This window comes from Coptis chinensis, chromosome 1 (assembly GCF_015680905.1).
Source record: "Coptis chinensis isolate HL-2020 chromosome 1, ASM1568090v1, whole genome shotgun sequence".
Taxonomy (NCBI): Eukaryota; Viridiplantae; Streptophyta; class Magnoliopsida; order Ranunculales; family Ranunculaceae; genus Coptis; species Coptis chinensis.
Genome location: NC_141456.1, coordinates 71,448,634 through 71,462,048, shown reverse-complemented (window position 1 = coordinate 71,462,048; position 13,415 = coordinate 71,448,634).

Here is a 13,415-nt window from a genome sequence, read left to right as displayed (position 1 = left end):
TTCAAGTTTCTTTAAAGTTAAACCAAAATGGAAGTTTGATATACAAAATTGGTATTTGCAGGATATGGAAACTTGATTTCTCTATCATTTTTATTATTCCTTATTGTAATTAGTTTCACATTAGATGTACATTAGTTGATTAGGTTAATGGTTATGCAGCTGGAAGGAGAGACTACTTTTAAAGCTATTTGACTTACTGGTTTGGTGAGTACACCTATGTATGTGCATAGTCCATTTATGTACATGTGTGCAACTAAAGATATAACAAGGCTCAAAATCTAGTGAGGTTTCCCCTTGTCTTGGATTTTCTAGTTTCGCTTGATAATTTTAGTACCTCTATTCAAGTTTGTTTTTCTGTTCAACGTTACATACTTCTTTTGTTTTCAGGCTTTTGAATGGGTCACTATAATTTGATGCACCCATTCCTGCCCTACACTCTCCACACAATAGGATCTTATTGTGTACTTTGAGGATAATTGGCCTTGCATTTAATTTGGATTTTTTTTGCTCTGTTAAACAACTTTGCGATCAATATACAACTAATTTGGAATTACATGGGGCAATTTCTTGGTCTTGATAGTATATCCATATACTACGCTTTGTCTCTTGTTAACTTAAGCAAAAAATGGTAAGTACTGCAAACATAACTATTAAGTAGAAATTTTGTTTAAGATTGCGCCAATTTTGGTTTTGAGAATGCACTCTTATTCTAGGAAAGAATGCACTCGAAGTTCTACTGTGGCTGCAACAATTTTTATGGGCTCAACTTTTTACACAGTGGATACAACATAAGTCTAATTGCTTCAAAAAATTACTCAAGGTAAGTATGTGCTTATGACATGTTCTTGTGTAATAATTTTTCTTAAAGTAGTTACACTAGCTTCACTTCTGTAAAAGGAATTGAATTGAATATATGTGGCCAAGCTCTACAGAAGATGAGGTGGAAATTCTTCATGGAAGGTGCACTAGACACACTATGCTGTGAAGCCTATGGGACGTAGCACTACCGAAAGCTTGGGAATTATACGTACAACGCTGCTATCTGTCTTGTATTGCTTGTGTCCCTTTGTCTCTTAGTTGGGTCAATATGGCGAATGGTTTGATTGTTCTAAGTGATACACGTAAGTCCTTTTTCATATCTCAGTATAATTGAGGTTATACATCTTTTAAATATAGTAATCTATACAATTGTTAATTGTGATAAATTATTAAAGGGTTGGTTTATGTATTTCATTTTGTTAAAGTTATGATGCATGTTAAGGTAGAATTCTAGTTTTTTATTAAATGTATTCTAGTTTTTATTGATGGATATACCCTATACTTTAGATCCTCAGACTCAAAGTTTTGTTTATCCTAATAAACTTCTGATCAAGCAAGCATTTCTGCCCTAATTCTTCACTAATTTAGGTGATTGGTAGTATATTAAGCTCAAGTAGAAATCCAATATTATATAAGCATGCATATGGGTTCTCTTATTCGCATCTGACCTTCATATTCGTCTTAGCTTATGATTTCTCAATTACGGTTTTAAATTGGAATAAGATGCTTCTATGTTAATACTTGTCTTATGATTTGATCGGTTTTCTAATCATTATGTAAAGTAATCATGTCATGGGTACTAGTATGTATTACACATTCGTGTAAGCATGTAAGCTTCGACAAATAACTTAATCATATTGAACATCCATGTTGAGTGTGTGCACGCTAAGTTGATTTGTTTTGATTTGGAAGTCATTAGATTGAATGTTGGTAGTATTAGATGCATGCTTGAGAAGTTTAGTTAGTCTTTTGGGCTAATAAATTAGACATTTTCTTTTAGTGCCATGCTTTATAATTGAAAATTGTGTATATTGACTAGTCAATATCTTGTTTTATTGGTTCCTTAGCTTGTATTGACTAAGGTCTAGTTGAAATGAATTTTTTTCTTTTTATGAAGGAGACATACACGCAAGATGAACTTGACGGTGTTCAACTCGATATTATTCAATTCATCCAGGAAAATAGGGGTGTTTCAGTCGGAAGCGAATGAGAATAAGTTTTAGCTATGTTCGGACCCCTCCAGTTTAATTTATGAAAAGGAATTTGAAGTTTGTTTTCTTAGTGCACTCAAAAAATTAATAAAAGTTTTTTTTTTTATTATTATCTTTTTTTGCAATGTTTGATAGTTTATTGTACATTTTGGAATTTGTTGGGAAGATGGAAATGTTGTACGTAGGCAGGTTGTGTAAATTTTGTTATGCAGGTTCGGTTTTTAAGTGGAAGACTGTTACTAGTATTATTATTAATATATATATACCACGGTTTGGCATAAACCGTAGTGTTTAGTATAACTATGTACCACGGTATTATAACACATACACTAATATAAACCACGGTTTCAATAGCTTATATGCCACGGTTCTGTTGACAACCGTGGTATATCATGAGCATACAAACCACGGTTCTTTGAAAAACCGTGGTATCCGTTAAACATATATACAACAGTTTTGCTATTATTATATACCACACCACCTATTGTCACGGTTGCATAACAGTGGTAAATATATTTATACCACACTTAAAAACAGTGGTATAAGTATCATTCTGTAGTAGTGGCCCTACCTTTTTAAGTATTGTGCGGATCAGATTATTCGTCGTTGCATTCCCCAGTGGGAATATAATGAAGTTCTATCGTTCTGCCATGACAAAGAGTGTGGTGGCCACTTTAGTGGAATGAAAACAGCCGCTAAAGTTCTTCAATGTGGATTTTATTGGCCTACCCTTTTAAGGATGCCCAAGTGCATTGCAAGGCGTGTATTCGATTTGCCAACAACTTGGGCTTAATCACGGCGTAATATGATGCCATTAAATCCAATCTTAATAGTAGAAATTTTTTGATGTTTGGGGTATTGATTTCATGGGCCCTTTCCCTGTTTCCCACGGTTATATTTATATTCTAGTTGCCGTGGACTATGTGTCTAAATGGATAGAGGCCCTAGCTTGCCGTAGCAATGACCATAAGACCGTTGTATTTTTATTAAAGAATATATTTTTGTCGGTTTGGCATTCCTAAAGCCATCATTAGTGATGGTGGAACACATTTTGCAACAGAGTTGTTGCATCCCTAGTTAAAAAGTACACGGAGTTACACACAAAATAGCAACTCCTTATCATCCACAAACTAGCGGACAAGTAGAAGTTTCTAATAGGAAATCAAAAGATTTTAGAAACAACGATAAACCCCGATAGGAAAGACCGGGGTCAAGCGTCTATCGGATGCCTTATGGGCATATATAGAACTGCTTTCAAAACTCCTATAGGTATGTCTCCCCTTTAGACTTGTATTTGGGAAACCATGTCATTTGCCCGTTGAATTAGAGCACCGTGCTCGTGGGCTATAAAAAGCCTTAACTTCAATATTGATGAGGCGGGGCCAAACGAAGTTACAATTAAATGAGCTTGAAGAAATCCGTGGCGATTCTTACGATCTCGTGAAGGATTATAAAGCCAACATGAAAGCGTGTTCATGATAAGCATATCTTGCGTAAAGAGAGTTTTGTGGTCGGACAAAAGGTTTTGCTTTTACAACTCCCGTCTATATATTTTCCCTGTGGAAACTAAAACCCGTTGGTCTGGTCCTTTTCTGGTTACTGAAGTCACCCCTTACGGGGCAATTACCTTGGTAAATCCCAAGGACAACAGTACCTTTCAAGTTAATGGTCAACGGTTAAAACATTTTCACGAACTTTTGTCCCCTGATGTGGAGGAAGTCCTTTTACAGGACCCTGTCTATGAGGACTGACCTTGTCATTTGGTGTACTTACTTTCATTTCCATATACTGATAAGTACACCATTCAGGTAACCGGGCCCTCCCTATGGAGTGTGTGGCTGTAAGTACCGGATCCTAAGTCCACAGTTCACATAATTCACGTTTTCCACTTTCGCATGTTTTCTCGATTTTTGAGTCATGTTCCTCTATGGAGTGAATTATGTATTTATTGTTTTTCCTGTTTCTCATAATAAACAAATAAAATAAATTAAAATTCTTAAAAATCATAGACATAGCAATCCAACAAGTCTTGGGAATCTGACTTTAAACGACCCACGTTGTAAACAAATTTTGTGTTTAAAAATTTGTTTGGGGTGGGAAATCAGTCTTTCCATCGGATTGCTCGAACTTTCTAGTTGTGTTGTTTAGGTCCATTAGTATAGTTCATTGGGGTTGGCGTCATCTAATTTAGTGTTCATTAGTTCGCATAACTTACGCCATGCACGCACTACGAGGCATTTTCCACTATCTTATTAGTCACCCCGGTCGGAATAGAGTAGTTTATGGATCATTGGATTGGAAATTCTCTCCGATCATTTCCATATCTCATTCGAAAGAATCGGACCGATAACGGCGGAAATCTAGTTTGAAATTAGCTAAAAATCGATTTAAAGTCGAAAAATACTTAATTGGGCTTGGGCCAACTCGCTCACCAACAGCCAGCCCTTTCCAAAACAAATCGCGACCTTCATCTTCTCCAGCCGCTTGACACAAATTAAAATCCAAACCCTATCAACCAAAAATAAAAATATATATATAAATAAAAATAGAATACATCACAATAAGAAGACCACCCACGCCATTGTGAAACACCAATCTTCCACACAATCCAACCGTTTCCACCAAGAAACCACCCACCAATTCAAGTTTTCGAACCGCAATGAACCTACCATAACCACCACTGTTGGTTTAGTTAGTTTTCATCAAACTCGAATCCACCACCATCTACAAACCCCAAATCGGTTCAAACTTCAATGGCGCTTACGACGTAGAATTCGCGGAAAACGTTTTGCGACGCGATTTAAGCCCATTTTATGACGCGGAGATGTTTAAGAGAAATTGAACGGACTGTGGTATTCAACAGAGGATTTCTATCACTATGATTTGGTAGAACAGTTTTATAAGAAACGAAGTGGAGGGAAATAGGATTTTCATTAGGATAGCAGAACGCAGCGGAGGAAGTTACGAGGCGGTTGTTGGTGAGCTATTAGGAATCACGCAGAAACCAACCTAGATCGACCATTCGGGAACCCAAAGATATCGCAGTTCCTGTTTTGATGAAAGATACGGTCATAGAGGGTGAATACAATACGATATCTCATTCGTTCGCCGACGACCACGAGAACCAATCAACCGGTCAGTAGCTCGGTGGATTGGTAAGAACGCCCGGGAAAGACAAAGTCGGCGACATCGGACTTCAAGATCCGCGACGTTCTCGGAATTTGCAAGCGAAGGAGTATAATTTCTGCATCCTTGATTTAATTTTGAATGTGATTAGAGGAGTGGGAAAGAGCCTGGCGCCTCTTCCCGTATTGATCACTAAGATTATGCTCTCATTTAGAGCCGTCGCTAGATCTCCTCCTATTAAGATCAAATTGCCTTCTAATGCAAGTATTTATAAGGAATGCATCCAAAAGACTTGGCCGTTGTCTGCAGAGAAGGAAGTTGAGTCGGATAATGTAGGGGAAGATATGACATGGTTGATTGAGGATAATTTTGATAGTCATACTTCTAATTTAGAACGAATGATAATGCTGCAAACTGGTTTGCGATGCGGTTATCGTATCTGTGAAGATATTAGACATAGACAAATTGTACTTCGAAATAAGCAAACAAACCTTCAGACGAGAGTTGAAATGCTCGAAAGGGCTCAGGAAGATATCTTGTCCGACTTGGAGGTTATCCACAAGAATCACCAAGCCGATTATGCGACTCAAGATGAGATGGAAGCACGGCTTGTTCGGGATAGAGATGCTACGACGCATGCCACTCGTGGATGAGTGTCTCACCGAAGTCGCGAGAGGCATGGCGTCGTCGCCGCCGAGCGGAGGATGGCTCAAGCCATTCGTCACCACAGAGCGATCTCCATCTCGGGGACCATCTTCTTCACGCGCCTAGGTGTTCACCATCGGGCCAGGTATCTGTTATTTTATCGTTTTATTGTTTAGTTAGTGGAATTTTATTTCAGTAGTTAGATTTAAATATTAAGTTGTTTGTTTTAGATTGCTTGGATTTCATATTATTTTAATATAATTTATTTTGATCATCTTTTCGTAAGGTTGTCTTGGAGTAAAAGTTGAAAATAGTGGTAGCATGATATGTAGGAGAGTTTAGATACCGGGGTTGTTAGGAAATCAAAACTATGGTTAGTTTCGGTTTCGGTTTGGCAGTTTTCTATTTCCGAAATTGCCTTAAAACAATTTGGCAATTTGCCGATTCGTTTTGGAAACCCGTAACCTATTTAAACTTCCATCATACTACACTCACAACCCACACTACACACCACAATCATCTTTCACTTTCCACTCCAACCTTTTTCTTGTTTTTCTTAGAAACTCACTTTTCGCACCCTCTGGCGCCAGCAAGCAAGCAGACGACTTCCTCTATTATTACATCAGTAAATCGAAAAATCCTAGAGCGCCCAGTAGAGTAAGCGCGACCAGCGGCCAAACACCGGAAATCGAAAAAAATCACCGAGCGGCCCAGCTTCAAGTAAAGAAGCGACCCGCTTAAAACATCACTGTAATTTCAAAACCAAAGAGCGACTCGCTCTATAACGAACAGCGCCAGCGCCTCTCTCCGATAATCACGAAAATTTTCGATTTTTCGAGGTTCTTCCAGTTTTCGCAGCTATTCTACAAGTAGTGTTGAGATGACACCACCTATAGTGATTCTGAACAGTCTTTTGAAGACTTGATGGGAACCTATACCTATGGAGCATCGTTCCACGGCGGGATCGTGCAATTAGGATGGCGACATCTTCCCGGTGAGTGATGACGATTCTTTTTCACCTAAGCTAACTGAATTCTTCTATAATAATATTACTTTTTTTTGTACCCAAGAAGGAGAACAAAAATTTTCCCTTACTATTGATGAATACGACTATGGAATTCAATAAACACTTGATAGCTTTGGTTTCGGGATTGCCATTACCTGACCCTATGCACACGTGGGGATATATGACAGATAACTCATACCTATATGAATATGCCTATTTCCATGAGTATTATGGGGGAGGGGTATTTCGTATCATGGACCAAGACCAATATAACATCGCCCTGAGTAGCCTATCACTGAATGTAGGCACAACCATGTTGTTCATCATGATGAACATTCTAGGGGAACGGCAGTTTACTTCTGCCAATAATACCGCTGGTGACGTTTTCCTTGCTTTAGCTGAGGGACGTCGTAGGTATGACATTCCCCGAGTTTTAGTTGCTACTCTGAAGCGAGCCCATACCTTGAGGCATAAGTACCTTCTTATGCCTGTCTTGGTTTGCCGCTTTATGCGCGCTTGCCTACCCCAGATTCTCAGATACGCGATTACCGCATTGGGAAAGGGTCGAAATCATGAGACCCACCAATCGCGGTGGTAAGATCATTCCGAGCCATGACTTGGCGGGATGGCAGTGCAACCACATTTGGTTGCCCCTTACACCCCATCGGACCAAATAACACTAGAGAGGTTAGCACTAGTTGATGATACACGGCGTAAGGTGGGCAAGTTGTTATGGCATGGCGGGATCGCGAAAGAACCTCACATAGAAAAGGAGGATGACGAGTAGATCTTTGGGGTGCAGTAAGTTTTAGTTAAGTTAGTGTCCGCTATGTCCCAAGCAATTTAATTTGTTAACCCCATAATGGGTGGAACTCTTATAAAGTTCGCGTCGATATTTTATTACTATATTTGTATGTTTTAACTTTTTTTTTTTGCAGATGTTCCCGAATTTCACAGCGTTTCAATGGTATTTTTCCTACCCTCTTTATTTAAATGCTTTGAGGACAAAGCATGCTTCTTGTTTGGGGGGGCATAGAAACACGCGTGTAATTAAGACATCTGATAGGATATAGATAGGTATAATATGCACTTGTTTTCTAGTTAAAATTTCAAAAACTCAAAAAATAAAAATAAAAAATATGCTATACACTTAGGAATATTGGTATTGTTTTCTTTCTCTATGCTCTTAACAATCTAGAAGTCTCAATGTAGCTTTTTGCATCGTAATAATAGTTAGGAACTTAGGTTAATATGTAGGTAATAATCTTTGCATCTATCTATAAATATATTACATGAGTATCTATGATTGTTTGGCAAGAAGTTTTCGAAATCTAGGCTAGAGTACTTATTCTACAAATCCTGTGAGAATATAGCCTAAAGCCTTATATGAGTGAAACATTTGAGAAATGACACAAGGGAGAAGTAAAATCGGATAGAGAAATCACACGCCCACTTGCTTGATCACTAAACCATATCCTAAGCGAGAATTTAGGCCCTCTTTGGATCGATATAGCCAAATTCAAACCTATGAATTATTGTCCGCTAGTAAGCCCCTCGAGCCTTTCTTTAGCCTTCCATAAACCACAATTCCTTTACCCTGTTACAAAAACAAAACAAAAAAATAATAATAATAAATCAACCTACCCAATCTAGAATAAGTCTGAGAATAGAATGAGTGAAGAAAGAAGAAGAGAAAAACCTGTGTAAACAAAAGTTAGTTAATTGCTTCAGAAAATAAAGAAAAGAAGTTTCCATCCAAAGAAAAGAAAAAAAAAAATAAAATAAAAACTCCAAAAAAAAAAAAATAGAATAAAAGGAGTCAAAAGCCAAAGAAAAAAAAAAAAATATGGCTAAGGATGGAAACAAAGTGTAGAAGCAAAAGTAAATAACAAGGTTCTCTAGTTACATAATATGAAGACTCTATTATCTCAGACTTGTCCTTTTTGAATATCCATTTCCTTCCTTCTTAAACCATCTCCTAATCTCCGCAACACCTAATAAAGACCTCTAGCTCGATTAGGAATAGGGTAGTGGGATAGTAAAAGTGGCAGATGTGTTTGATCGATCGCTTCCTTGTTGTCATTATTGATTGTAAGGTAAAGTGTGCCCACTGCCACACTGGAGTATAAACTTGAGTGGAAAAATCAGAGTGGTTTTGTCTTGACATTTATGTGAGGACCTACTTAGGGACGCTTATTCGAAGTTTTAAACGGACCGCTATTACATTTCATAGTATTACTCATTGTTATATGTTTATTTTAGATGATTGATTATTATGCATATATTAGCTTAGGGTTATTCGGGTTATTCTTATATATTTGCTAGTGAGACGTATAGATAGTTGAGACATGAATGAGAAAATAATAGTTTTATTTCTTAGTCGATTTGTAGTATAGATGAAGTTTGTGAGTACCTTCATTGGAAAACTCTCACGAGGCTATAACTTCGTCCACTAGGGAATTCCTAGTGGTTTAAGGCCTTGTTGCATATGGTCAATGCAATCGCGACTCAAATAAACGAGAGTAGTTAAAACTCCATTTTTGGTCACTTATTCTAATTTCTCATCTTTGCTTGAGGACAAGCAAAATCTTTGTTTTGGGGGTGGTTTGATAAGAGCCCAAAACTGTAGTTTTAACCCCTTAATAATCATCTTGTTAGACCAATTATGTGAATAATAAGTAAGAGTTAATATCGATTACGTGTTTTTATGCATTTCGGGCTTCAAAGTCCATTATGCTTGAGAAATGTGCCACTTTAGCGAGATAAAGGAGCAAAAGTCGTGAGAACTTCGAATGCCATATCTTTGGACTCAGACCTCGGAATTGGGCCTACCTTATGTCAAAACGACCGGCTCGGAAAGAGCTTTGCAATGGTCCAAGCCTTGACCCAATCAGAGGAGCAGAAGTGGACGAAAAGTCTGTGGAAGCCAACTGCAGCTGAAGAGGCCTTTTTGGACTGAAAGAATTGGGTTTTGGGCACGATTCTCTGCCCAAACCATGGCTCCAAGCCCATGCACGATTTTTGGATCTGAATGTATAAAAACAAAAGCTTAGCTCTTTGTTAATGGTAGCTAGTTAGACCTAAATTAAGATATAGAATTCTAGATCTAGTTTTATTAATTAAATTAAGTTTTAGTTCCATTTAAATTCTTGTTTTAGATTAAATCTACGAATCATTGTTCTTGATTGATTAGATAAATAAAGTAGTATTTTTATCAAGTTTGAATTTTGTCATTTCCAGTATAGATCTAATTTCAATTCTTGTTCCTATTTCATTCCAAACCATTAAGTTAGATTCATTATTGTTCAAATTAAGTAAATCTAAATTTCTTACATTATGTTTAGTTTAGATTCAATGGGAAATGTTAGATTGATGATTCAAGGCTAAACCTCCATTAGAGGGGTTGATGAAGCCTTGATGAAAACTTAGTTGTTTAGTATAGAAACGTTTTAGCATCTATTCCACTCTAGAAGGTCGTGTTTCGCCATGAGAATGGGTGGGCGACCTCACATGCTAGTAGTACTTGGTAGAAATGCCATGAACACTAGGGATTAGACTCGGAATTCTTGCCGCGGAAAACGTAAGAATCGAGATACCACAATCTGTACTAGGTCATTAAGTTGGATTCGAGGTGGATTCAATTCCCTCTAATTCCTTTATCTAGAGTCAAACAATAGTATTTCCATAGCATTTGTAGTTAATTTCTAGTAATCATCTTAATTAAGTATCGTAGTATAATATTTCGTAAAGCTCTCATTGACTTAAGAGCGACTAGTTAGACTTAGAAAACAATCCATGCTAGGGAACTAGGAGTGGAACGAACTTCGTACTCCATTTAGTGCAATTCGCATTGAGAGTATAAGCTTTGATAATCACGTAAAAGAATAGTTCTAGTTTACTTACGTTGTGAATTCATAGTTCATTTCGTAGGTAGACTACTCATTTTATAGTTATCATCAACTAATCAACCATAAGTCTAATGAGAGATTTACGAGGGGAATTCTATACTACGAGGTGAATTCAATTAACAAGTTACGAATAACAAAATGATAGAATGCTAAGGGTTTGAATCTAGATAAAGAATTAAAGGGAATTGAATCCACCTTAACCCGACTTAATCCTACTAACAAAGACTCGTCGTGATCCAAATTAAATGCTTCGCATATCAAAATAGTAATTCTAATCCCTAATTATACATGGCATTTCTACCAATTCATAACTAGCATGTGAGCGATTAAACCCATTCTCATGGTGAATTAATCGTTTCTAGAGTGGAATAACTATCACGACGATTTCTAACTTTAACAAAGATCAAGCTTCATCAAGGCTTCTTCAACCCCTCTAATGGAGGTTTAGCCTTGATTCATACAACTATCATTTCCCATTGAATTAAAACTAGACATCATATAAAAATTCTATCTTTATGCAATTTGTCTAAACAATAATTGAAATCTTAGGTAATAACTGGGAAATTAATAACAAGTAATAAAGGAATTTAGATCTAAACAATTGTAAATGACAAAATCGAAATGAACAAGAATCTACTATTTTATTTATCTAATCGATGAAGAACAATGATTTAAGAGTTTAATCTAAAACAAGAATTGAATTGAAAACTAAACTTAATTAAAAACAATTAAAACTAGATCTAGAATTATCTATAGTTTAGGTCTAATTAGCAACTATTAACAAAGAGCTAAACTTTTGTTTTTATATGCGTCAGATCCAAAAATCGTGCATGGGCTTGGAGCCATGTTTTGGGCCGGAAACTCGGGCCCAAAATCCAATTCTTTTAGTCCGAAAAGGGCTCTTCAGCTGGATTTGGCTTCAACAGACTTTTCGTCTACTTTTGCTCCTCTGATTGGGTCAAGACTTGAACCATTAGAAAGCTCTTCCCGACCCGGTCGTTTTGACATAAGGTAGACCCAATTCCAAGGTCTGAGTCCAAATATACGATCTTCGGAAGTTCTGCTGACTTTGTGTGCTGTTTCTGCCCGCGTTGACTTTGACTTCTTAGCTTTTACCGGGCTTTAGAAAGGCTTTGTCTCCTTGAATCTTGGCCTTTATCACAGAACTTCTTAGCAACCAATCCTTGGTCCTTTATCTCGCCAAAGTAGCACATTTCTGCACATAATTGACTTTACTGCCTGAAATACATAAAAAATACGTAATCAGTGTTAACTCTTATTTATTACTCACATAATTGGTCTAAAAGTATGATTAAACTACAGTTTTGGGCTCTTATCAATAGTCAGTATAAAGAGAAACAACTTCACTTGGTCATGTTCAATTCACACAAAGTGTACTAGTGTAATCCTATAGTCAAGATAGACTAATACTATATTATACTATAACCGTACCAATGGTTTGTCCAAATCCATCTAGGTTGTGAAAGATTATTTATACTTTATAAGGTACTAATGATATGATCTTCTATGTGTTCACACCATATCATCTACAACATAAAGTATTATACACATACATATAACTAATAACATATATAGTATGCATAACATTTGCCCATATGATTCTCATTCAAAATATAAAGAATTAGAGTTACTACAAAAGTAATGCTTTTAGTATATAACCCTATCAAAGTGTGGGTGCGTGGTTAGCAGGCACAGCGTGGATCGAGTTTCACCGTTTTGGCTCGTTTTTCTCCAGCAGTCTCCGATGAATCCTCTTGTACTACTGTCAGGCTCGTTTGAGCAGAAATGTACTGGAAACACACAAAAATAAAACATCAGTAACGAAAATTAGAAAAAAAAAACTAAAAAGTTGAAATGAAGACTGAGAAGAAGGGTTCAATGATTGTTGCTTTTCTCCGTCTTCCTCTTCCCATATAAACCCATGACGGCGCCACCATTTGACAAGGGTAGAAAGCGGGAGTTGGGTTTGTTGTTCATCTTAGATCCTTTTGTTTGGAGGATGGGTTTGATAGATGGAAACTACTCTCTCTAAGCTCTTCTCTCTTTTCTCTTTTGGTGGAAAACACTAGTTGAATGGATGGGGGTTTTAAAACATGAAATGAAAACAAGATTAAAGTATGAATGAAAGGAAATGAAGACAAGAACTTGTAGTGAAAGAAACTTGATTGAACTTTGATTGAAGAACTTGAAGAACAATAATGGAAATTAAGAATAAAGCAATTAAAAAAAATAAAAAATACTTGAAATTAAATTTAGGTTACACTACTCATAACAAACCAAATGGTTTGGACCCTAAAACATTGGATAACTAATTCTCTACATCTCTTTGGTTTATATAGGACACCATTTACAATTATACCCTTCCTTCTAGAAACAATCTTATGGGCATTTGACCTAAGCTCATACACTAGAAATCTTGAATTTGGCTTTAGGTCCCTAAGTCAGTAGCTTTCAGTATTGAGTCCTTGACTTTGACAGTTGACTTGACTTTTGACTTTGACTTTCCGACATTGTTGCTCCTAAGCTGGAATCTTTCCAAGTAGGATAAATAGCCATCCTTTTTGTGTCAAAATGCACTTATTAGGAATATGCGTCCTAAATGGCATGTATCCTGCAAATGGTAGCAAAAGTTATAAGTTATTTGTTCATTAAGCATAAGAAGGGCATATTTGAAGCATT